A 27,803-nucleotide genomic window follows, 5' to 3' on the forward strand; every position below is an offset into this window, starting at 1 on the left:
GCGTGGCGCTGTCGCCATCTAGCGGCCATATCTGTCCTGATCGTAAAGACGCGTTTTGTTAGAGAGTGAGTCTTCTGTACCTAGTACTATTATTTATTCTGTGCCTTGGGATAGCCGGTGCACTGGCGGGCTCCAGGGTACTTACTGGTGTGTTGGAAAGTTTCCAAAATTGCAAAATTTCTACATGGAAAAATTTCGGAAACTTGTCGTATTATTTATGGGAGTTGAAATTTTCCATTTCCAACACGAAAGTTTCCGGTGAAAGAAACACGAACACGAAAGGTAGGTATCCTTATTGTACATTTGCGAATCTACGGAAAAACATGTTGCCTAAATGTGCCCTTGTCTACCTTTATATTCTGCTCATCGACCTAAATCCAAATCCAGTATAACTCAATAGTTCATAGCTTATGTCACCTAATTATAAAAACACTGATGCGATCCTATTTATTTAACCAAATCTTATAACTAGTTTTAACGAACCTAGCACTCAGCGTGTTTTTTAAAGAAAATTTAATTACGAAGATTTTTAGGAAGAATTACGAAGAATTAGAAGATTTATTCAATATGCATCAATAAATCAATAAATAAATAGCCTAATAGTATCGTACAACTCAGTCTACTCGCATCAAGTCAAGACCAACCTGTTTAGTTAGTTGTCTGGTGGCTTGCGCAAACATCGCACGCGCACGTTCACCGCACAAGTTGTGCGCGAGTGTCAGTGTTTCTGTTTTCGAGTGCATATTGTGCTAAATATTCTGTGAAAAAGGGGTGTTTTTGAGGAGTTCTATTAGTGTAAGTATTTTTTTGGGTTATGGTGTTTTGATACGAATGTCGTTGATCGAAAGATCAATAAGTCATTTTAAAGGTTGATTAGCGTTTGATAGTAATTAATTTAGTGAGTATACTTAAGAAGTTAAGATCTTAGGGATACTTACCTGAGTTGATTCTTTTTTATAAACAAATACGTTTCGACAACGTTCTAGATTCATGAATACGTCACAGTTTATAATATTTCTTGCTGGAGGGGTGTTTTTTTAGTTCGTTTAATTGTTTTTGTTTATGTTGTGATGTTTTGTTTTTCCTCGATTGGCATTGACCTACCTACATATGTCACCTTATTTATTTACCATACAAACATATTAAGGTGTATTCGGGTATTACCGAATGTCGGATAATTCCGAAATTCAGATGAAAATCACCCTTAATTCCATCACAATAAAAGTCTCTTTTCGGAATAATCCGACAGTTTTCGACATTCGGAATTACCCGAGTAAACCTTATACACATCCTATATACACGTATACTTTTCTAAGACAAAGTCAAAATGTTTGAGAGTATCAACTTAGATAAGGAATGCCTTTGAAAAACCCTTTTGAAGTTTTTAGTGTTTATTTGAGTTGAGTTTTAATTTGTTTACCTAATTGACATTTAATTGAAACACAAATCGTTGTTTCAATTGTCTTGTTTGAAAGATTTAGGACATCGAGATTTATTTAATAGTTATATTAAGTGTATTTAGTTAAATTCAAATGTTATTTTTTATATTTACTGCACCTTTTCGTTTGCCTACTTTTGTTTCAAAATGATTTCGTTATTCAAACATTCTCAAAATACCCATACATTATTGTTTATACTATAGTATCAAAATTCTAAATTTGAAAAACTTGATCATTTAAATTATATCAGCGCCCTCTGTTGATTTATAATTATACCTACCTATGTAAGGCCCATATATTGGCCATCGCCCTCATAGGTAAAAGTATCACTAAGCAAAAAAAAACCGTACCTAACGAAATCGGTCATTCCGTTTTGCAGACAGATGGAAATCCCTACTTAATATGTACCTACTATAAACGACATAACTCTGTCTGTCTGTCACCTCTTCAGATCTAAACCGCTGAACAGATTAAGATGAAATTTGGTATGGAAAAGGACCAGTGGCCTGTTTATCAAAAGCTTGTAACTTGTAATACAAGTGGAAGTCCCTTTTTGACAGCTTTTGTTAGAAAGGGACTTCCACTTGTATTACAAGTTACAAGCGTTTGATAAACAGGGCACAGGGAAGGACATAGGATATTTTTTATCAATCATTATCATCAATTCATCACGCAGACAAAGTCGACATAAACGCGCCTCAATTAAATACTTAGTTAATTTATGTTGCACTTATCCCTTTTTAGGGTTCCGTACCCAAAGGGTAAAAACGGGACCCTATTACTAAGACTCCGCTGTCCGTCCGTCCGTCCGTCCGTCTGTCTGTCACCAGGCTGTATCTCACGAACCGTGATAGCTAGAAAGTGAAATTTTCACAGATGATGTATTTCCGTTGCCGCTATAACAACAAATACTAAAAACAGAATAAAATAAAGATTTAAGTGGGGCTCCCATACAACAAACGTGATTTTTGACCGAAGTTAAGCAACGTCGGGCGGGGTCAGTACTTGGATGGGTGATCGTTTTTATAGATAATGGTACGGAACCCTTCGTGTGTGTGCGAGTCCGACTCGCACTTGGCCGGTTTTTTACAAACACATACACAACTCAATAGACCAACGATTAATTGAGGCTTGTAGCGTTTTGAATAAGCTAGGTAGTTAGTGCTTATAATTTGTTAGGGCAGGGGTGCGAAACTCCTGAGATCGGCCAAACTCGTCTCCGCTCGGCTCAGCATTGCTCCGAGCAATTATTTGGGTTGGCACCACTTGACTTCCTTTTGCGTGCACGACCACAGATAAGATAATCACTTGATTTTTGACAACCCTAAATAGCCGAAAGGGATAGTGCCATATATTAGAAAGGGATAGCAAGATTCGACCCTGAACCTCTGTCAAACTTCGGTTTTGTAGGAAGTTTCCTTTCTGTACGATAGTACTATTATTTATTCTGTGGTTAGGGGCAAAAATCTAGTCAGTGCTAGAGACGACGAGTAAAAAGTCATTTTGTACTTAGTTGGTGGTTTTGCGTCGTTGTTTACAACATGATACTAATTGAAAGATTAAATAGTTATAAGAAGTGATGGCACAACGCGTTTTTTATTAAATAACTGCGTAATATAACCAATGCGAAACGACGCTTAACAGCCGCGATTACAAATGCGGAAGAAAGAAGCTTTATACTATCCGCTTCGGCAATTACTTTGGATTGTAAGAAATTGAGAAAGGTATGTTGATGGTTTGGACACGTGGAAAGAATGAGTGAAAGAAGTCAAAGAAGGCTAACAAAGAGAGTGTATAAAGGAGAAGTAGAAGAGGGAGTGGGAAGGGGTAGACCTCGGCGGACTTTCTCTGATCAGATCAGGGAAATCCTGAAGAAAGGTCAGGTCAAAGACCACCCTAAACCGGCTAGTGTTTATGAGGAATGTTATGAAAGTGAAGGAAGCGAAAGAGGTATGTCAGGATCGTAGCAAATGGAAATCCGTGGTCTCTCTGCCTACCCCTCCGGGAAATAGGCGTGATTATACACGGTGGGCAAAAAATAAGTGCATTTCCGTTCCCAGGGAGGTTTTGGGATTATACTGAGCAACTTTTACTATGGGACAAACCCCGAAATCGCGAAACAAAAATAATAATTTTGTTTAATTTGAAAATAACGATGAGTTGATTTTATACATATATATATGGCATCAGATAAATTGTCTATAAAACAAGTTGCTTATTTTATTTTATATTAAAGGAAAAAATAAAAAAAGTTACGCTTCCGGCAGGACTTGAACCCGCAACCTCCGCAATCCGTGCGTTGCTCTTAACCAATTGAGCTGCGGAACCTTAACAGAATCGCAAATCTCCTTTAAGCATGAATCTAGTATTTTAACTGGATAAGGCATGTTGGGTGGGGGAAATGAGCGAACGGGATAGTCTTATGTATCTTTCAGTAGGAGTAGCAGCGAAAGCGCTATTATTGTTTGTCCTTGTCACAGTCTCACATTTTTTTTTATTCCTCACCTTAAATTAGTATGGGCTATGGTGGGCAACAAATAAATTCGACCAATCATAGTGTCGCATTGCCTATGTTTTGTCCCTCACGGAGGCTCGTGTATACAACTTCTATAGGATCCTACCTTCTATGCCTTCAAGTAATACAATTTGGAGTATCGGTCGCAGACGTATCTGCTTGTAAAAAATGGTTTTGCTTATTTTATATCTATTTATTTATTACTTTCGCATTAATAATAATAATAATACGCCCGCGAGGGCAGCTTGTGGCGAGCTGACGGTGAGTGGCGACGCCGCGGACCCCTATTCCAGAGGGCACTTTCATCTGGCCCTCGCCTCTGTGCTTGCCTTGACAGGCCGGCCAGAGTGGAGTCGCAAGAGCGGGACCTATGCTCCAGGTTGGAAGTGTAAAATGTCATAACGCCGGCGGCCTGCTGAACGGATTACCGGGATCTGGCTACCGCAGACTCACCTCTCGACAACCTCATAGCCACTCCAAAGTGTTGTCGCACCGTGCGTGCGGCCTTTGCGGGGCCCACTCAATGAGTTGGCGAGTCACCACCTGTCTTTTACAATTTTGAGACTGAATTTCATGGCAGGTGTCCGCTAGTCTCCTCCGATAGCCCGATATCCAGTCCATCCAACATTCAAATCTATAGCCTATGACGTTAGTTCCCATCGTAGCTCAAAAGTGCTGCTCTGCAATAGTCTCTGCACCTGGCGGGGACCATCTCCGATGTATCACGTTGTGCGTTCGGGGATGGTATCCGCCACGTGTATCCCTTGCTTTTAGATTAACTTGTCTTAAAGGGCCTCTGCGCTGTTGGCTTCGGCCCCACGCACGCCTCCCATAGGTCCGGGACCCCATGGTCCCGAGATATGGACAGACAAATAATAATACTAGTACCCACAACTCAAGCCTTATTGAGCTCTTTGGAAATAGGTCGATTTGTGTAAGATTGTCCTTTTATTTATTTATACCTAGGTACTGCTTACTCGATGGTGCCGTGATGGAACTACAAACCGTTTATTATTATTATTATATATAATAATGTTAATAGTCACTAAGTCGTTACAATTACTGATTTTATTACTTACGTAGGAAGATTAACGTGAATACAATCTAACAATACCTACACGTTTTTACCGCAGTTATCAGTTACCGCACTGGTAAAAATAAATATATATTTACAAATAGTAGGTACCTATTATAAGTATTACAAGTGTGTATTTACAAGTAGGAAATCGGACCCTGGCAAAGGCCGGGATAACGCTAGGTAGAAGAAGAAGATTTACAAATAGTACCTAACCTACACCAAATTTTCACCATGCACACCGCGCGTAAAGGGTGTCTTTATTCTTTAAAAACTGATGAAAGAGTTGCATCTCCACATCCATTGAATTTTGCATTCAAGTAATCTGATCGAAATTTTGAGTTGTTTCCTCATATTGGCTGATAGAATAGACTTTTGAGTGGTGATTTTGACTGATAAATGTAATAGTAACGTTCATTTGAATTTAATTTGTAATTTTTGCAGTTAGTATTTTCCTCGAGCTTGGTGTGGTGAAAAATGTTGTGTTTCACTCGGGACCAACGTTTTATTGTTCAACCCTCGTGGCTTGAAACCCTCGCAACGCTTAAGAGTCCATATTTCAAAGCACTCGCTACGCTCTTGGTTCAATTTTGGAACCTTTCACTTGCTCGGGTTGCAGATCACGAGGAGCTAAAGAACAACTTTGCCTCCTTGTAGAACAAATAACGATAGGTACCTGATATTATAGTTATGAATATTATGATTATCATTTAAATATATAAATAAATATCAGGGGACATCTTACACAGATCAACCTAGCCCCAAACTAAGCAAAGCTAAATAACTTTTGCTAAATTTGGAACCATGACTTCATATACCTACATAAAATATTTTAAGCGTAGGTACTTACACTTTTTGCCATACGGGCTTACATCTATTGTTTATACATGGTTTATACCTAAACATCAAGCTAAAACAAAATAGGTAGTTAATTATGCTGTGGTGAGAATTTTGTTTCAAACATAATGTAATAATGACCTTTTTTGCGGCGGTCGTGCAAAAAAAAGACCTTTTATGCATTAATTTTTAAAATTGTTGATGAATGATGTTGACCGTGACCTGAAGCTACGTAGGTAATGTGTATAAACAATAATATAATATTTAATGGTACCCACAAATTATCAGCATGGTATAAAGAGTTAAGTGTAGACAAAGGGGCCAAATATATCCCAACACATATTTAAGAGAATAGTGGAAGGCCGCTTCTCTATACAAACGTAGTCTCCATTTTCTTCTCTGGATATTGATATTATAGATTTTTTTATTATAATAAGAATTAGGAGCGAAAACCAATTCCATACAATTTTTTTTATATTCTCCTAATTCTTAATAATACCTAATTTAAAAAACGAAAAACATAAATCAAACGAAGAGGCACAGGTAATCAATAATATACATCAAATTATATAATACCATTTTCTATAATTTCTGTTTTTTTAGTTACCTATTAGAGAATACTTTTAGATAAATACAAGTGATCCGCTACTTTTTTTAATAAACAAAAGGGCATCGACAACGTCTTTTACTTATTTCAATTCTCCGAGAACTCACCGTGCAGAGATTGAAGATGACGAGATTAGAAGAATTTAACATTACAAAGGTTTGAAAGGTTTTATTTAATGTATGACTGACAGCGCATTCCACATTTTGTATTTATTTATTTTTAAACCTTTGTAGGAGAAATAAAACTTTTTATTTTTTGTATTGAGGAATGAAAACTCCAAGCAAGCTATAGGTATTATGGTCGTATAGGTACCGTCACTATTAGATAGGTACTTAATTTAATTGTGTAGGTAGGTACTTTTGTATATGTTACCGGCAATCTGTATAATTCGGTATTGTATACCTACAATAGGCATTGTATAGAATACTTAAAACGATTAGGTAATGTATCTATTGTATCTATGAAATATTATTCATTTCATACTTTTCTTAATACCTACCGACTGCGCAACGCCAATGTGTAATATAAGTCGGTTCTGTGCTGTGGTCGCAGTTAACCTAGCACGCTTCTCCTCGCTTCGCTCGTCGTCGCTCCTATCCTATCTTGACTTCTGTAACTTAAGTTTCCTTATTTTACGCATAAATTGAAATAAAATTTAATATCATTTATTTTCAGGCAACTAAGACCTAGATACATACTTTACAAACTAACATAATAGGCCTGATGACAAATTTTGAAATCCCTTTTATTATTGTCGGTACACTTGTATTGGTTCCGAAAAACACAATATTTCAGCTATACTCATAAGATTTAACATAGATAATTGCATTTTATTATAGCTAGTTTAAACTTCGCGCGAAAACGCCTCGCATGCCATTTGTGACGTCATCATTTAGTTGGTGGTAGGGTGGTAGACATTGTTTACATACTTACAGTTACGAATTTCCCTTGAATCCGAATGATATTGTTAATTCAGCACTATATTTTACGATTAGGGATGATAAATACATTACAACAATTTATCACAATAACTCATTTTACACAAAAACTCTCACACGGTTTCAGTTTAAGATGAATTATTTAGATACATGTAAATTTTGAGTGAAAATCACCGAGCGCCGGTTTTACTTTTTAATTTTTCATTTTTTCTAATTACGACAGCCAACATGGCAATGATAGTTCCATTCAGCCAAATAATTAAAAAAGTTTGTTGTTGAAATATCGTATTATTTAGCATTTTATTTAAATAATAACAAATAGATATCTATTTTATATCGTGTAATAATATTTATTGGACGTAATAAATGTTTAGTGGCGAAATAATATTTTTTTTGCACCTTTCGAACTCTTTGGTGAGGACGTATAGATTTCGGTCAATGAGGTTGTCTATGTTGCTCTAAGAAATATGATATGGATTGATGACGTCACTGTTTGGAACGCTTCTGATTGGCGTTTCAGTAATAATGGCCGATTGGAGAATTTTGCACTTTTATTTTATTGAATATCTTAATAATCCTTTAGTTTATACTGAGATTGGGCCATTTTTTAGAATCATATTAACATATATGTTTCTTTGAAACCATTATTTCCATGATTCTTTGTTACTTGCAACAGGCCTATTATGTACAATAATAAAAATCTTAAAATGCTAATTACAAATCATTTTGGCGACACAGTTTTCTGTAGCGTCGCGTGTGTCGGTGTAGGATTCGGCAGATATTCTCACGGAACCGCTGAAATACCACTTTCTTCGGCCAGAAATCCGCTTCGATGGTTCCCGGCACGTGCACCACAGACGAGCTGAACATGGCATATTATTTTAATATTTTTTAGAGTCAGTTAGGGACCTTTATTAATAACAAACAAAATGAAAAAAAACTGAACGTTAAAATTAAAACTAAAATATAGCAAATCTTAAACTAAACTTATAAGTAAAAAATGCTCCCCAGGTCACCTTCATGCGTTATGCTGCCCAGAAGGCTGGCAGCGTTTCCTTTTGGATGGCCAGGCTTATCCTCTGGCCGAGGTAGCTGCCAGCCCTCCGGTCACCTGAGGTGTCCATGAGGCGCTGGGACATTTCATTAAATAAGCTTTCCATGAGGCGCTGGGACATTTCATTAAATAAGCTTTTTGCGCTAGGCCCCCACAGTCCCAGACTCTTGTTATTTTATACGGTTATTTTAATTGTATTGTAACTATTATGTTGTATTATTGTATTGTGTAATGCAACATCTTCAGTGGTATATATTAAATTGCAGCACAACATAAATGCACCTAAGTAACAATCCTAGATCCTCATAAGTATTAAATGTAATACCTACTTAATTACTAGGCTAAATAATGGCCTGGGTAAAACCTGGAGTGGACAGAAACATGTGAAACGGCGTAAAACTAAAAACAAACATTACGTATATATCCAGTTTACACAAATGCATTGCAAATTGATCCTAATACGTAGGTAAATAGAGTTTATAAAGGCATACGCATCGGTAATTCCAGTTGTATAAATGTTGACGGTTTTGACACCCTTTTTGGGCTTTCATTAAAGGCTAATAGAACAATTGGATTCCATAATTATTTTACCTGGTTTTCATTGAAGGAAAACAACGTGAGGAAACCGGACTAATCCCAGTTAAGGCCTATAGTTTCCCCGCTGAACTTACCTAGCAATTGTTTTCATAAAAACTAGCATCTACGCCAATTCTTGAGATAAGTGGCCAAGCGGACCCGTCTATGATGGTCGTTCTTGTCTACGAGACAGCGTGATAAAACGGTGTCCGTCACTTTCTATCCCGCGGTGTTAAAAAGTGACAGTTATTTTATCACGTGGATAAAGGCATCCATAATACGCCTGCAGGCTCCCATGAGCCGTGGCAAAAAGCGGGGACAACGCTAGGAAGAAGATTATGATGAACGAACCCCGTTATCGGTCCCAGTTCGCAGTTCGTTAAAAATAAGGTTTTGCAAAAATACGAAGTACTCTAAGTTCGCCCTGTTAGTACCCCAACTTTAATTACCAATTATTCCAATAAGACCTTGTCCCTTTAGGTTAAAAATTCACAGATTTCGTGCCTCACACGACTATCGAGCACATTGGAAATGAATCTACGGAATTCGAAAAAATATTGTCGCTGAGCGACGAGAAAGTCTGAATAAGGAAAAAGTTACAAAATAAAACTACAACGTTGAATGATAATTATTTTATTCTTAGATAAACACAAGTATCCTGGACATAACGCATGTGAACAAACAAATTGCAAAATTTCCACACGCGTATCGAAGTTTGAATAATTGTCGCCGTGGCGCATAAGTATAGGTACATAATTTTCATTTTTCGATTAATAAGCAGGATATATTAATGTTCAAAGTACAAGAAAATTATTACACGGCAAATCCGTAGTCAACTCGAGAAGTGGTAGCCACATCGCCGTTATCGTCACTCGAGTCTTGATCGGCAGCGGCCCATTTGCTGCAAGATATGAAATTTTCTTGACAGCAGTTTGACGCGACGAGAGATGTCCATAACAGAGTTTGTCTATGTTGCACCAAACCTGAGTTCCAATAGGTACTACCAGGGTTCAGCATCAGCTATCTTGGGTAATGCTCTACCATGTGATCATCATGACGAATCGGGTGTCCAAAACAGCGCGTGCCTATGTTGCACCAAACCTGAGTTCCGCTAGGTACAACCAGGGTTCAGCATCAGCTCTATCTTGGGTACTACTCTCCTAAGTGCTCATCAAGACGAGTCGGATGACCAAAACAGCGTGTGCCTATATTGCAACAAACCTGAGTTCCTTTAGGTACAGCCAGGGTTCAGCATCAGCTCTATCTTGGGTACTACTCTCCTAAGTGCTCATCGAGACGAGTCCGATGACCAAATTCTCCCTCTCCCTCTCCCTCTCCCTCTCCCTCTCCCTCTCCCTCTCCCTCTCCCTCTCCCTCTCCCTCTCCCTCTCCCTCTCCCTCTCCCTCTCCCTCTCCCTCTCCCTCTCCCTCTCCCTCTCCCTCTCCCTCTCCCTCTCCCTCTCCCTCTCCCTCTCCCTCTCCCTCTCCCTCTCCCTCTCCCTCTCCCTCTCCCTCTCCCTCTCCCTCTCCCTCTCCCTCTCCCTCTCCCTCTCCCTCTCCCTCTCCCTCTCCCTCTCCCTCTCCCTCTCCCTCTCCCTCTCCCTCTCCCTCTCCCTCTCCCTCTCCCTCTCCCTCTCCCTCTCCCTCTCCCTCTCCCTCTCCCTCTCCCTCTCCCTCTCCCTCTCCCTCTCCCTCTCCCTCTCCCTCTCCCTCTCCCTCTCCCTCTCCCTCTCCCTCTCCCTCTCCCTCTCCCTCTCCCTCTCCCTCTCCCTCTCCCTCTCCCTCTCCCTCTCCCTCTCCCTCTCCCTCTCCCTCTCCCTCTCCCTCTCCCTCTCCCTCTCCCTCTCCCTCTCCCTCTCCCTCTCCCTCTCCCTCTCCCTCTCCCTCTCCCTCTCCCTCTCCCTCTCCCTCTCCCTCTCCCTCTCCCTCTCCCTCTCCCTCTCCCTCTCCCTCTCCCTCTCCCTCTCCCTCTCCCTCTCCCTCTCCCTCTCCCTCTCCCTCTCCCTCTCCCTCTCCCTCTCCCTCTCCCTCTCCCTCTCCCTCTCCCTCTCCCTCTCCCTCTCCCTCTCCCTCTCCCTCTCCCTCTCCCTCTCCCTCTCCCTCTCCCTCTCCCTCTCCCTCTCCCTCTCCCTCTCCCTCTCCCTCTCCCTCTCCCTCTCCCTCTCCCTCTCCCTCTCCCTCTCCCTCTCCCTCTCCCTCTCCCTCTCCCTCTCCCTCTCCCTCTCCCTCTCCCTCTCCCTCTCCCTCTCCCTCTCCCTCTCCCTCTCCCTCTCCCTCTCCCTCTCCCTCTCCCTCTCCCTCTCCCTCTCCCTCTCCCTCTCCCTCTCCCTCTCCCTCTCCCTCTCCCTCTCCCTCTCCCTCTCCCTCTCCCTCTCCCTCTCCCTCTCCCTCTCCCTCTCCCTCTCCCTCTCCCTCTCCCTCTCCCTCTCCCTCTCCCTCTCCCTCTCCCTCTCCCTCTCCCTCTCCCTCCCTCTCCGATTAGATTGTCGAATAGTGCGTTATCTACGCCCGTCTCAAACAGGATAGATAGAGTTAGACTAAGAAAAATCTGCAGCGATTTTGAAAGCCCACGCAGTGCAAGTGTTATTCTGACGTCATAATCCCGATAATTCACAACAAACACCATTTTATTTTCACTATTTCGACCATAACTTTTTTTGTTTTTGACATTCTCGAATAATTATTTTTGCACCTTACAGCTCTCGTGATTATGCGTCTTTTGAGCCTATTTTTTAATATCATATCTTCACAACTTTCCGAGATATAAGGGGATCGCACTTTTTCGTGAAATCGGACCGTATACTGGAGCGAACGAAAAGACATTTCCAATGTCAAAAGTCAAAGAAATGGGTCAGTCATGTCAGAGGCTTTTGCTAAAAGCTGTCCGGCAGTTCAAAATTATGTTGTCAAAAACGGACCTCTAGCTCCTTTAACATATGTACCATCAGATGTATCGGGGCGGTCGAGGTGGTCAAAAATATCTGAACACGTACTGTAGCGCCTTGACAATAAAAGCGTGTTTAGATATATGTGAGCACCTTGGCCGCTCCGATATATCTGATGGCGACTGTACAATCGAGAAAAAGGGCTAAAACAAAGGCCGCCTGGCAGTTAGAAAAATAATGAGATCTAGCAGCGTCTTTGATTAGCATTCAATCTAGGCTGAATGAACTGACGTAAGAAATTGCGCAAGAGTTGCGACACGGCGCGCGGTTGCACATTGCCGCTGAGACTCACGCTGCACGCTGTGTTGTCTGCCGCATCACTTGAACCCACCGATAAAACGACCGGTCTGGCCTAGTGGGTAGTGACCCTGCCTATGGTCCCGGGTTCGAATCCTGGTAAGGGCATTTATTTGTATGAAAATACAGATATTTGTTCCTGAGTCATGGTTGTTTTCTATGTATGTAAGTATTTATATTATATATATATATATATATATATATATCATTGTCTGAGTACCCACAACACAAGCCTTCTTGAGCTTACCGTGGGGCTTAGTCAATTTGTGTTAAAATGTCCTATAATATTTATTTATTTATAAAAAGCCTTTCCCATACGATTAGCAACGAGCAAGTTGCAGAACACTCTCAAAACTTCCGAAAATTTCTGGAAAGTTTAATTTAATACCTATATATTGATATTTGATAGTTTAATTGTTGGAAAGAAATACATCATCTGTGAAAATTTCAACTGTTCAGATATCACGGTTCATGAGATACAGCCTGGTGACAGACAGACGGACAGCGGAGTATTAGTAATAGGGTCCCGTTTTTAGTAAACCCATAAATATACTTACACGTACGTAGCCCAGGCCAAAAGTATGCAAACAAGCTTATACTAGGTGTAACAAAAAAATAGTTGGGAGCCGTTTAAAGTCAAGGGCATGGTTTACTAACGAATGGGCCAAAAACGTTTCCCAAAGTGTCATATCCCAAATTATCATTTCCCAAAAAAATATTTGGCAAAGCAACTTATCGCAATTTTTCAGTTAGCAATAGTCTTTTTTGGCAAGGTATTGTTTAGCAAATAATTACTTGGACAAGTTTCATTTTACCAAGTATTATTTAGTCAAATGTATCATTAAGCATAACTTACATGTCCCAAAATATTGCATGGTATACAATTTACATACCAATAGAGAGGAGGCTGCAGAATTTTATTTGGCTGGTATTTAACATTTTTACTGCCAAAAATATGTAGTAAATGATCACTAAAATTAAAACTCCATTTTAATGTAAAATGATAACCAAATTTCTTACATCTTGCAAAGCAAATAACACCAAAGTAACCATTGTAACCCAAAAATAGTAAATAACCACCAATATTTAAACCACATTTTAGTTTAAGTTTAGTTATCCTATTAAATTAATTAATCCACTTCACTTCGTAACCTTTTTCTAGTACATAGTATTTCGTTTCTGTAAGGATCGCAGTTCTAACCTAACCTAACCCACTATTCTAATAGCATTTTGTTTCTGTTCGGGTCACAGTTCTAACCTGACCTAACCCACTTTTCTGATAGCGGTTCCGTTTTGTGAGGATCGCAGTTCAAACCTAACCTAACCCACCCAAATTACGTAGAATTTAACGTACCTATATTAATATAACAAAAAGTACAAATTTAAATAGAGATGCCTATTTGCGAAATTTGCGAAGTGACAACTTGAACAAACATCTTTTTGGAATATAATATTAGCCAATAAAAAACGTTTGTTAAATAAGTTTTTGTCCTAATAACATTTGACAAAGTAAAATCATGCCAAATGATAATTTGACCAAATAAATTATTTGTGAAGTGTAACTTTGCTAAAGGTTCCTTTGGGAAATGAAACTATTGCGATAAGTTTGTTGGGAAGTGAAATTTGGCGAAAGGTATTTGGCCCAAACGAAAGTACACCATATTTATGATCGAAGAGCATATAATCACTACGTTCTATTTATGATCACAACAATTCGTTCCGCGCGTCCCGTACGAGGAACAATCGACTGAATGTAAACGATGCTCGGAGGCCAAACATCACTCGGTAAGTGGAAAAAACTGTTTGTTTGTATTATGAAGTACACTCGCTTACAAACTCGCTAATATTACTTAGATAATATTTTAATATTGTTGGGGAAGTTAGCAACTTGATAGGTATTCAGGAGCAGCAGACGGGGTCTCTTCAATGATTTCTTCTTAAGTACATTTATTGTACAAATTGTATTTCATTATAATTAATTTAAATTAAGGACGTTAGGATGTATGGCGATTCTATATAAAAAATGCAAAAAATCGTGCCAAATGGCTTTAGTACGTTTTCTATGGGCATGCTTGTATGGAGAGGTATACATTTTAGGGTACAGCAATGCCATTTGGTAGGGGTATTATACATGTCCACCTGAGCCCATAACGCCCAGTATCCAAATTGAACTCCGTGTCTGGGGGGTGGGAGGGGGGGCTCAAAGTACAACGCTACCGGCGCTCAGAAAAAAAATCTGGCGGATTAGTTTGGACCTTTCAGTCAAATTTGGTGTCGTTTTCAGGTAACTAGATGATGCCCGATTCATTCCCCATACCAGTTTTTTAGGGTTCCGTAGCAAAATATGACGCAATCCTTAAAATAATAAACTTTTAGTAGTGACACAATGCAAACAAACCCGTATAATTTTATATTTTAGTATTAAAGTTGGTTTATAAAAAATATTGTATGAAAGCCCATTTAATGCAGATTTTAAAAACATTAACATTAAATATAGATTTGACTATTTTCCATGTGAAATAAAATAATTATTGCACGTACCTACTCGATTTTTGCGGGAGGCGCGCGGGCGTCGCTCGGTGAGGTAAATGACCTTCGCCATTCGCGTTCATTTGATTTCGAGGATCAAACAAAGTAGAGCTATACCATCTTTTCTCGTTACATTGTTACTCAAACATGGACTTACCAATGGGTAAGGAGTTCATCATAACTGATGGCGACAAAGCTCTGAGTAAAACCACTCCGACCGGAAATGTGGCACCGTGCAATCACGAAGAAGCCGACACACGGATAATGCTTCATCTTGCTGATGTTGTTGTTGTCTGTCCTAGGGCACCCCGGAAGTGCATAGGGCCTCCACAAGATCCTTCCACGCCCTCATGTCTTGAGCAACCGTCTTGGCCTCGTTCCAGCTCAGTCCTACGGCTGTCAGCTCGTTCTCTACGCTGCGCCTCCAGGTGTGCACAGGGCGTTTGCGGGCTCGCTTCCCGCCCTGAGGGCGCCACTCGAACGCGATACTGGCGTTGTTCGTATCTCCTCTTCGCAGGGTATGACCGATCCATCTCCACTTCCGCAGCGCTACTTCTTGGGCGATCGGAGGTTGTCGGCACATACTCCATAAATCCTCATTTCTTATAGTCTTCGGCCAGAATATGCGGAGGATCGACCGTAGGGACTTATTGACAAGCACTTGTAGCTTGTGTGTCAGCCCCTTTGTTACTCTCTACGTCTCACAGCCGAAGAGCAGCACGGACTTGACGATGGATTCGAAGAGGGAGACTTTTACGCGGCGAGTGGGAATGTTTGAGTCCCAGACAGGCTTGAGTTGAGCAAATGCAGCTTTTGCCTTCTTAATTCTGCTCTCGACGTAAATGTAAATAAAACTTTCACAGACGTTCTATTATTGTCTTTATTTTTAACAATCTTACCTGACTTTATTTATAAATTGAAGATGATTAAAAATCACACATTGAAGATGATTAATATTATAAAGCGAAAGTTTGTGAGTGTGTGTATTTGTTACTTCTTCACGCTTAAGTGGCTTGACCAATTTTGGTAAAATTAGGTATGAAAGTAGCTGACAGCCTGAATTAACACATAGGCTACTTCTTTACCGCGGGTAACACCGCAGGGCGTAGCTAGAATAATAATAAATGGATCTTCTATGGTATTTTTGCCATCCCCTACGCTGAGCTGTCGAACGTCGCAGTACTTTCAATATTTTATTTTACATTGAAAATAGTCAAATATATATATACTGTTAATGTTTTCATAATCTGCATTAAATGGGCTTTCAGACAGTATTTTTTATTAATCAAGTTTCATACAAAAATATGAAAATATGAGGGTTTGATTGCATTTCATTGCTACTAAAAGTTTATAATATTTTAAGGATTGCGTCATATTTTGCTACGGAACCCTAAAAAACTGGTACGGGGAATGAATCGGGCATCATCTAGTTACCTGAAAACGACACCAAACTTGACTGAAAGGTCCACACTAATCCACCAGATTTTTGCTTTGTACTTTGCCCCCCCCTCCTCTGACACGGTGCTCAATATCTGACAGCCTGAATTAACACATAGGCTACTTCTTTACCGCGAGTAATACCGCAGGGCGTAGCTAGAATAATATTAAGTGGATTTATATGGTCTTTCTGCCATCCCCTACGCTGAGCTGGCGAACGTCGCAGTACTTTCAATATTTTATTTTACATTGAAAATAGTCAAATTTATATTTACTGTTAATGTTTTTATAATCTGCATTAAATGGGCTTTCAGACAGTATTTTTTATAAATCAAGTTAAATATGAAAATATGAGGGTTTGATTGCATTTCGTTACTACTAAAAGTTTATTATTTTAAGGATTGCGTCATATTTTGCTACGGAACTCTAAAAAACTGGTATGTAAAATTAATCGGGCATCATCTAGTTACCTGAAAACGACACCAAACTTGACTGAAAGGTCCAAACTAATCCACCAGATTTTTTTTTTCTGAGCGCCGGGAGCTTTGTACTTGGGGCGCCCCCGCGCGGCCGTGTTGGGAACTCCTCCTCTTAGGGTGTCCGATAGATGGCGTTGAACTATAGCAAACACAAGAAAAAGTTTGTAGTTCAAAGCAAAAAGTACTGATGGATTTAATTTAGATAAAGATAGCACAGCCACAGTATGTGGCTGCCAACATTGCATAGAGTTGTCTTATGGCTCCTCTACACGAATGGCCAACGCCGGCCAATCCAAGGGACGCAGCCATGCGGTAGACTGAGATAGCAATATCACTTGCTCCCTCTAATGCATAAATGCGTCCCTTGGATTGGCCGGCGTTGGCCATTCGTGTAGAGGAGCCATTAGACGGACTCCAAAGCATTTGAATGAGGTAAGTAGGCAGAACGTTCACTCTAAATACTCTCATTCAGATTAAACCATAAACAAATCACAGATACCCAAATAGTAATAATATTCGTCTTTTATACATTGTTGTTATTGCTGGTAAGGTAGTGAGTACAGTTCTTCCCTTTTTTAGGGTTCCGTAGGTACCTCAAAAGGAAAACCCTTATAGGATCACTCATTCGTCTGTCTATTGCTCAGCCTATTGCTCTAAAACGACTGGACAAATTAAGTTGATATTTGGTACAAAGGTAACAAAGGTACAAAAACAAAGCATAATTCTTATGATAACGACAACGCAAACTAGCGCGGGAATGCCGCCTGCGTGATGGGCACCTTGCCTAGGGGGCAAAATTTAGAAGGTCCTTTTACGTAAGAATTTTTAAGTTTAGTTTTACATTATTTTTATTTTTAGTATTATCATTTAATTTAGTCTGTAATATGAATAATATGTTTCAGTATCTTTAAGTTTTTATTTCCTTTACTGTAATTTATTTGTGTTCATAAATGATATCCAGTGATCGTACATTATCCAGCATTTTGGTGCAGCAGAGGGTGAAAATGTACGATCACTGATGATATCACCCGTCATAACGACAACTGTTAAACTAAAAAAAACTCTAGATCACAGCTTTCTGTCCACGATTGTACTTCGGGACTGCATAATATCTCGTGGAATTACGTGCGATTACGAGAATGCTTCCTGCGGACAGGTTAATGCAACAGTGACACAAGATCATCTCTAATCATCGCAATAGTCTTTTGTTAAGAGGAGAGACGAGCGGTTCTCCATGCGTTTGTATACAAAGTGCGAAAAATAGTAAATTCGATTAAAAACGAGTGGCGATAAATTAAGAGAAAAGGGGAAGGCTGCTTCCCCATACTTCAAACGTATGTCCCCATTTTCCTCTCTGAATATTGACATTATGGAAAATATTTTTTATAAAATTAGATATAGATGGTCAAGCAAATCTTGTGTCAAGCAAAGCAAAGCAAAAAGGCGCGAAATTCAAATTTTCTATGATACGATATCCCTTCGCGCCTAAATTTTTTCAAATTTGCCGCCTTTTTCTACTGGCAAGATCTGCTTGACCAACTTTATTTATTTACTATACTTACCAATGCCCCTTCGTTTGATTTTTCAGAGATTTAGGGAGGGAAATGGGAACTACTTTTGTATGGAGAACCGTTGTGACTTGGGGGACGTTTTTTTATTTATAGGCTCTTTATTTTAAGTTTATTTACTTTAGAGATAGTTTGTATTATTATTTTTAAGCTAATTTAATGTTTTTTTATTTATTTAATAGTGATGTAATAAATATTTATATAACCCTAATGAAAGAAAAAAAAAGAACAGATTATGTTCCATAACTTGGACATTATATTTTGGAGAACCGGTCGACCACTTTTCAATCAATCAATCAATCAAATTCTTTATTTCAGGCAAAAAATATACCCATACATAATTACAAACAATAATAACATCATAATAAAATTAAAAATAAACTTAAATATACATGTCAACACAATTACATTAAAATTAAATTAAAATTAAATTAAATTGAAATTAAATTGAAATTAAATTGAAATTAAATTGAAATTAAATTGAAATTAAATTGAAATTAAATTGAAATTAAATTGAAATTAAATTTAAATTAAATCAAAAATAAATTAAATTAACATTAAAATCACAATAACTATTTACATTAAATTATATACAGTGCCTCTAGATCCCATATGTAGGTCATTCCAGTGCCTCCAGAGTGTACCCGCGGGATTTCCAGGAATGAGCTGAAGCAGACTGTTGGAACTGTCACATACTCGGCGCATGAGGGATGCAGTGCGTTTACGGATTATCGCAATAAACGCGTCCACTCTAGCCTCCGCAAACATCCCCGAGGCGCTACAGTAACGTGGCAGTCCCATCAGCATGCGGAAACCATTATTGTATTGGACACGCAGGGCATTGAGGGTCTTTTTCGTGTAATTTGTCCATAGGCTGCACGCGTAAAAGGACTGGCAAAAAGCCTTAAAAAGGGTCTTTTTGACATCCCTGTCACACCGTGCAAACCTACGTGACAGCATGTTGCACCTTACTGACAATGCCTTGCGCTCCCTTTCTATGTCAGCATCATCCTGGAGGTCCTCGGTGACCCAGTGCCCGAGGTACTTGAACCGTGAAACTCTATTTAGAGGAACACCACATAAATATACAGCAGGAACTGACGTAAACTCCTTTTTGCCTGCCTTGAAAACGAGTAGTTCGCTCTTCTTGGTGTTGTACATCAGGCCATGGGCCACCGCATACTCCTCACAGATCTTTAACAGTTTGACAAGAGCGCTGATCGCCGGGCACAGCAGCACCATATCATCTGCATAGCTGATATTGTTAACAATGGTACCGCCAATTGAGCATCCAATACCCGTGCTGCTGAGCCTAGCGATCAACTCATCCATGTACAAGTTAAACAACCTGGGTGAGCTGAGACCACCTTGTCTCACACCACACGTTAACCGGTACATGTCTGAAAACGCTCCCGCCCATCTCACCTGGTTGGTTTGGTTCCCGTACCAATAACGGAAGAGGTTAACCACCCCCCTCGGAGTACTCGTACAGCTTTCAAGTTTGTCCCACAAAATGTCATAGGAGACCATATCAAAAGCTTTTGACAGATCCAAAAAACAGGCAAATATAGGCGTTTTATCATCGTTGTAGTACTGGACGGTATGCTTCAAACAGAGAATCGCACTCTCCGTTGATACATTAGGTTTAAAGCCAAACTGTGCATCGTGCGATTGGACATGTTTTGACAGCAGGCTATCAAGCAGTCCGTCCAGCACTTTAGCGGATACCGTTGCTAGAGATATTGGCCTGTAGTTGGATCCGTCAGAAGCATCTCCAGTTTTATTTTTGGCAATAGGCACCACAATAGTCCTCATGAGATCATCGGGAAGGTAACAATGGCTCATACATAAGTTGTAGAACATTTTGAGTACCCGTGGTAGGTGATCACCTGCATGCTGCAGATGCTCAATGCTGAGCCCGTCGTGTCCCGGTGACTTTTCCCTCTCGTCATCGACTGTATCACACGTTTAATCTCTTTAAAAGTGAACCGGACAGGCACCTCATTCGAAATAACCTCAGCATCGAGCACCCGCGACACATCTCCCAGTGGACTTTGAACCCTAAACCGGTCCATAAACGAGTTGGCTATATGCACCGGCTCGCAAACGCCATCCACACTTGCAGGGAGACCGGATTTAGGACCTATTTTACCTGTGCACTTCCAGAAACTGTTGAAGTCTTTGGCTTTATGGTGAGTGGCCAAGATATCCATTTTAATCTGATCTTGGTTATTTTGACACCACTTAAGCTTGTGCTTGAACAGCTTCCGAGAAGCGCACATGTCTTGAAAAAGAGGTCCCGAGGATGGTTTTCCACACACAACCCATTGCTGAAATTTGTGTCTAGCAAACGCATGAGCTTCTTTTACATGTTTATTCCAGCCAGTCACCTGCTTACGCTTGTTACACTTTCCAACAGACTTACTCACTCTAGAGGCCGTTTGTAAAATAGTAATAATGTCATTATACAAGTTATTTAACACATTACGATGAGATAAGTCATTACAAAAACGATCACAACAGGACTCTAATTCTATGGGAAAATCTATACATTTTAACCTATCACAGCAAATGTCATAAAACAATTTTATTTGGTCATTATTCCTTTCCCCCCATATAAAACTATTAGCTGCCTGTAAATTATTATTAGACATATTTGATTTTAATTTATTACAATTAATATTACATTTATAAATAATTGGGAAGTGATCCGACCAATAGGTGTCATATTTAACTACTACATCCACAACAGTTAACCACGCCGACTCAGTGACCAAACAGTGGTCAAGCCACCTGCTACTGCCGTTAGCGTCGCTTATGAAAGTATATGTCCCCGAGTCACTGCCTAGCCACTCGATGTCAGCACATCGCCAGGACTGTTCCACACAAAAGTCACACATCTCAGTAAAGAAAAGTTCCCCCGGGTGGGCATTGAAATCTCCAAGTACAAAAACACAATCAGCACTTTGCGTTTCGATGATTGCGCATACCTCACTAAGGCATTCCGTAAATTCTAGTAAATTGTTAATGTCATCAGTCGGCATGTACACACAGAATATTAGAATCGAACGCCCTCCCGCACTTACGCTGATCGCAGCCAACCGTACACTACTACACTGTATCACTTTTACCGACGTGAAAACACCTTTCCTCCACATCAAGGCGACACCCCGTAGGGCCGTCCTCTCAAAACGCCAAGCGAGGCGCCCCACGTTGGGCGCCACTGTCGCGTTATTACTTAGAATAACCGATTAATTAAAACAATTTTAACTTCGAACAACAGGTTTATTACCAATAACATACAAATATTAAACTGGCGAGCGACGCGCCACTTTTGTCTTACCATTATCACTAATTATCGTAATAATCAATAATTGGCCTATCATTGCAATTATTGTAAACAATATCGGTAAGGTTCATTTCTTGCGACTTTGCAATTTAATGCCTCCTGCAATTAAATGCTAAGAGTAATTAACAGTAGAATTGATTGGACAAATTAGCACATTTAAAGGATGACTCATGCTAGACCGGGCCGGGGCCGCACCACGTGATCACCGATCAGCCGTTATAGAAAACGCACGCGGTCGGACGCATCGGTCTGGGCCCGGCCCGGTCTAACAATAATCAAACGAAAAGAAAAATGTATTGGGAATGACAGATGCTACGATAAGTCACGTGACTATTTCCATACATTATAAAATTTTCGATTTGGCATTATTCTATCAACAATAGGGAAGTTTCCTCTACTTAAAATAAATTATTTCACACCGTGCACGAAATAAAGCAACAGATATGAAAAACATAGATAGCAGTAAAACACAGTTACTATTTAATAAATAGGATAGAAATATACAAAGCAGGTGAATTGACCGTGACGTCACTATTAGGGCTTGCAAATATTCGAAACTTTCAGGTATTCGAATATTCGACTTTTTCTGACGAGATATTCGAATATTCGAATAATTATTCGAATATGTAAAAAAAATAAGAAAAGGAACGAAAAATCGGTTTATTATCGTTTTATTCAAAAGCTTTTTCCGCATATTGCTAAAATTACTGATATTTTGCAGAAATCCACTTATTGACTAGATTTTATCATCCTACTCTGAAATACCCACGTTTATAAAAGCAAGTAAGTACCTAAAACGCAAAAATTAGTCATTTTCAATATTTCTTGATAAAACTTTTTATTATAAATGCGTCGTTGCGTGAATTAATATAACTTTAACCATCCAAACACGTATGTAAGAGAGAAAACATTTTAGTAGGTAATCAACTAATCACTAATCATTTTCTGATTTAAATTAACTTCTTGTCGTTAAGAAGCCTGTAAAATGGCCTTTAATTCCATTGTATTTTGAATCTTTATTGACTTTATTAGTCTTGGCAAGTTTAGTTTTGATTCCTAATGGTCGGCTGTTATATAATAAGTTATATAATTGGTATTGGAATATTTAAGGGAAAAAGTTGGCTGACTACGGGGTGGATTATTCGTTAGCTAAAGGTGCATGGTTAGAACTAGTTCGGTAGGTTTGGTATGATCAAATTTGTGAATTGCGATAAAGGGCAAGGTTTAGACTTCGAATATTCGCTTAAGGTACGATTTTACTCAATAAACAAAATGACCCTTTATCTTAAAACTTACGTAAAGTTACTTGTACCTAGAAAAAGCATTAGCCGCACCGTAATAAAACATATTTTTTGATTTCGTTTCCTTTGAAATTGAGTTAGGTTTAACTGTATTCACGAAGCCTATTGAGAGGAATACAGTAAAAACATTATTTCCTTCGCATTTGGGTACCTACGGTTCCTCATTCACTGTTAATACCCGGCAAAATACACAGAAACTGTAACTATAACGGATGAAAATACATTTTACCTAGTAATAAAAAATATTCGAATATTCGAAACCTGAGCGGCCGAATATTCGAATATCAAAACAGGTCGAATATTCGACATATTCGAATATTCGAATTGCAAGCCCTAGTCACTATACTCGTTATAATATACCAATTCCACATTAGCAAATCGTTTTGACAGTTCTAAAAAAGAAGCTGATTTGACTAGTGGGAAAGTAGCCTATTGTCATCTTGCCTAGGCCAATCTATAATCTAATACCTAAACGAGCAATTTTTTCGGGGATCCCGGAAACGGCTCTAACGATTTCGATGAAATTTGCTATATGGGGGTTTTCGGAGCCGAAAAATCGATCTTATCTCTGGTAAACGCGCATTTTTGAGTTTTTATATGTTGTCCGAGCAAAGCTCGGTCTCCCAGATATGAATAATTATTCTGTATCCTAATTCAAGGCATATTATGCCAAATCTAAGTTTAATCTGCTTAGCCGTTTGTCATACCTAATACCATTTTGTTTTTGTTTTTAACCGACTTGCTACTCACATTGCAGAAGGTTAAGCGAATTTATTTTTATATTCTAGGTTATACATTAAACTTAAAAAACGTACACAGTTTTAACCCTTATTCCCTTGTATTAAGGTTGAACATAACATAATGTTCTAGTTTTACTTCTGGGTATCATTCTGACGTTACTCGATGAGATATATGCATCTTGGGTATTTCCATCCACCAACCGCAAACCAGTATAACATTATTCTCAAGACCTTTAACAACTGTTTACTATCAGAGACCACATTATTCTGGATTCTCTGAAGCGGAGTGAAGGGAGCAGTTAGACCTTATCTCGGTAATTATATGTATTGTCCGAGAACAGGTTTTCTGACGCAAGCGCAGTATTTTGATATGAAAATATAGCTATGAAAATATACTTATGTGCAGTCACCATCAAATATATCAGAGCGACGCCTATTGTCAAGGCGTTATGCTCTGGTTTCCTAGGATAGCGGTGCCGTCATATAGCGGCCGTCTCCATACAAATACTACGACATCCATATTTACATTTAGCCGTATTATTTAGTATGCGGAGACGGCCGCTATATGACGGCACCGCTATCCTAGGAAATCCGATCTTTAGGGTGCGTGTTCAGATATTTTCAGCACCTCGGTCGATGGCGACTATACTCTGGGGTGACCATGACCAATATACCCTTATAGTTCAGGGGGTCAGCAAATGCGGCTCTTTCGATGTAAGATTGCGGCTCTTTAAGCCACCCAAAACAACATTTGTGACTCTTAGTTTCCTAGAACTGGTGATTTCCACTGCGGTTGGCTCTTCTAAAAATATTGCCGACCCCTATAACGGAATGTCCTATACGGAGTACACATATTGTATTGGGCCAACATAGGACGTAGGCCACTGGCCAATTTATGAGACGCAGCTGAACGAAGGAATGAGATAGCAAAATCGCTTCCTTTCTCTCCCATATAACCATTCCAGTCGCAGAATCACAAAGTGGTAACTAAATGTCAGATGTGTCGTAACAGAGTCCACACAATGTGTCTAGAATTGTTTCGAAACAAAGTGTCGTCGCCGTGTCTACACTTTTCCGTAACAAGGTGTCGACACATTTGTGTGCACTTTGCGTGCGGTTTGCGACTAAATCTGACAGCAAATTTGTGACAGCAAATGTCAATATAAAATACCTCTTGAAAACCAAGGTTTGTCAAACTACTATTAGTGTCTCGTGTGCTCGTAATTCTAGTAAGTCATCATGGGCAATGCAAATGATAATAATCGACCGAAACCATATAAACACCCAACACCCGTCAACCTTTTACAGAAAAGTTTTTAAAGAAATTCAATAAGCTACTTAGGTCAGGCAACGAATGCTCCAAAAGTTGTAGAGGGAAATGCTCGGAACACAATTTTTGACTCCGTAACTCGGTTTGACAAGTTAGGAGGTGAACATATCAAAAGTCCCCGGCCGTAGCCCTTGAGCGGGGGAGAGAGAGGGGGCTTTGAAGGTCCCATTTTCCCGTTTTTCGATTATATCTCGGAAACTATGCATCTCAGCGACATGGCGACTTCTACAAAATGAAAGTTAATTTAATTTGTTACAAGTTTATTCAGTCAATTTTTTCGATATGTTGAATAGTTTTTGAGATATCCGCTCTTGAAAGTTTATTTAGGGCTCTCAATTTTATCTTGATATATCTATATCAGTGAAGGTGCTAGGCCGTGTTTGGTATCGTTTTCGTATAAATCTGGGGTGCTGAATCCATTTAAGATATCACATTGACACCATTCCACAAAATAAAAATAAATCTTTTTAGGGTTCCGTACCTCAAAAGGAAAAAACGGAACCCTTATAGGATCACTCGTGCGTCTGTATGTATGTCCGTCTGAATACACAAAATAGTTCTTTACCTATAGATGACAGGAAAACCTATTAGAAATGTGCAGTCAAGCGCGAGTCGGACTTAATGTACGGAACCCTTAATACGCGAGTCCGACTCGCACTTGGCCGGTTTTTTTGAAACTCTTCTTGACGCTTAACCGCTGAACCGATTTCGTTGAAATTTGGTATAGAAATAGTTTGCGTCCCGGAACAGGACATAGGATAGATCTTATAACCAAAATCATCTTTTGAAGGTGTGAAAAGTGGCGTGGAAATTTGTACGGGAAATCAATAACCGCTGAACCGATTTATATGAAATTTGGGATGGTCTACATCTTTGATTTAGTTAAAAATGATGAAAAAACATGACTTCAAACCTAAACTTAAACAGTATTAACTTCAAGAAGTCAATTCTGAATTCCCCCCTACACCTCATTTCACACCTTTAAAGGATGATTTTTGAGATAACTTATTATATCCTGTCTCGGGACTCAAAATATATGTGTACCAAATTTAAATTAAAACTGTTCAGCAGTTTAAGCGTGAAGAGGAGTTTAAAAGAAAGTATTTTAATAAGTTTATATGTTTTTACTTCGGAATGGTGTCTATGTGATACCTTAACTAAATTTGGTACTGCGAATTTATACGAAAACGATACCAAACATGGCCTCGTAGCTTTACTGTTGTAGAAGTCAAAATAAAATTGAGAGCCCTAAATTCTTATTACTTGGCCAAACTTGTGTAGAAGGAAAAGGTAAAATAAAAGTCTTCGGCAGGAATATAAGACACAAATATTTTTTTTTTTTGCGTTACTATTTCATTCATCAAATATAAACATACCTTGATTATACTATTCTAGTGAGATCCTCATAGATAAACAAAAACATTTACTTAAAAAATTACAAGGTCGAAATGTCACGGAACTTGTGAGAGTAATATGTGAAAAATATAAACTTTTATGACAAAAAAAATCTGGACACAATTTAAGAATCACCCAATTGCGTCGAGGAATCATCTGTATTTTTGCTTGTTTCATTACCTCCTCGCTTCTTTTTTGTCCTTTGTATTCTGTAGCAATTTGTTAGATCTGAAAATAAAGATAACTTGCGTCGTCACGGATGTCGATTTATAGGTTTTAGGGAGTGCAGAATTCGAAAACGATGATCATTTTATAATCCAAGATGGCGGCTACGTATTTTGTCATAAAAGTGGAATCCAAAATAGTCATCATTTTCGAAATCTGCGCCCCCTAAAACCTATAAAACGACATCCATGGCGACTTTTATGACATAGTGCATGGCCGCCATCTTGGAATCCAAAATAGTCATCATTTTCGAAATCTGCGCCCCCTAAAACCTATAAAACGATATCCATGACGACTTTTATGACATAGTGCATTGCCGCCATTTTTAAATTGAAAATGTTATCATTTTCGAAATCTGCGCCCCCCAAAACCTATAAAACGACACCCATGACGACTTTTATGACATAGTGCATGGCCGCCATCTTGGAATCCAAAATGGTCATTATTTTCGAAATCTGCGCCCCCCAAAACCTATAAAACGACACCCATGACGACTTTTATGACATAGTGCATGGCCGCCATTTTGGATTTCAAAATGGTCATCATTTTCTAAATCTGCGCCCCCTAAAACCTATAAAACGACACCCATGACGACTTTTATGGCATAGTGCATGGCCGCCATTTTGGATTCCAAAATGGTCATCATTTTCAATTTATTCGATTAATATTCAGATTAATTCAATTTCAATCTATGCTAGGTCGACTAAACTAATCGCGATTAAAATTTGAGAATTAACTTTTTTTATTCCATTAATTAGTCGAATAAACAGTTAATCGATTAATGCCCATCTCTGACCACGGCATTTTTACACTTTGAGAATATCTGAAAACAAATCAACACAAGGAGCCATTTTGCAAATCCAGTAACATACCAGTAACTTTGTTATTACTTTTGACAGCGCGTGTCATGTGTCAACACAGAGTCGACACAAAGTCGAAACATTGCAACTACTTTGTGACTGCAATATTTCTCAGCCTTAAACCATATTTATACATCATAATTAACAAGTTTCGTAGTATGTAAAGCGTTATTTCTGTTATTTAAGTATAGTATACGCATCGAAGTACTAAAAATGCTTCAAGTAATATAGTTATGAACACAGGCACTGAGAAGTAAACAATTTCATTTCCGGCTAAACTAAAACAATGTGGTGGCGCGTTGATTAT

General features: G+C 39.1%; 1 protein-coding gene across 2 annotated transcripts in view; it reads left to right on the top strand.

The window, feature by feature from the left end:
* Positions 1 to 665: 665 nt before the first annotated feature.
* LOC134794759 (uncharacterized) overlaps positions 666 to 27,803 on the top strand; it is a 126,119-nt gene continuing 98,981 nt past the window's right edge. For both annotated transcript variants that reach the window (XM_063766541.1, XM_063766540.1), the window contains exon 1: positions 666 to 795. The gene's annotated coding sequence lies outside the window, so the exon portion shown is untranslated. The remainder of the gene's footprint in view (positions 796 to 27,803) is intronic.

Source organism: Cydia splendana, chromosome 11, assembly GCF_910591565.1.
Source record: "Cydia splendana chromosome 11, ilCydSple1.2, whole genome shotgun sequence".
Lineage (NCBI taxonomy): Eukaryota > Metazoa > Arthropoda > Insecta > Lepidoptera > Tortricidae > Cydia > Cydia splendana.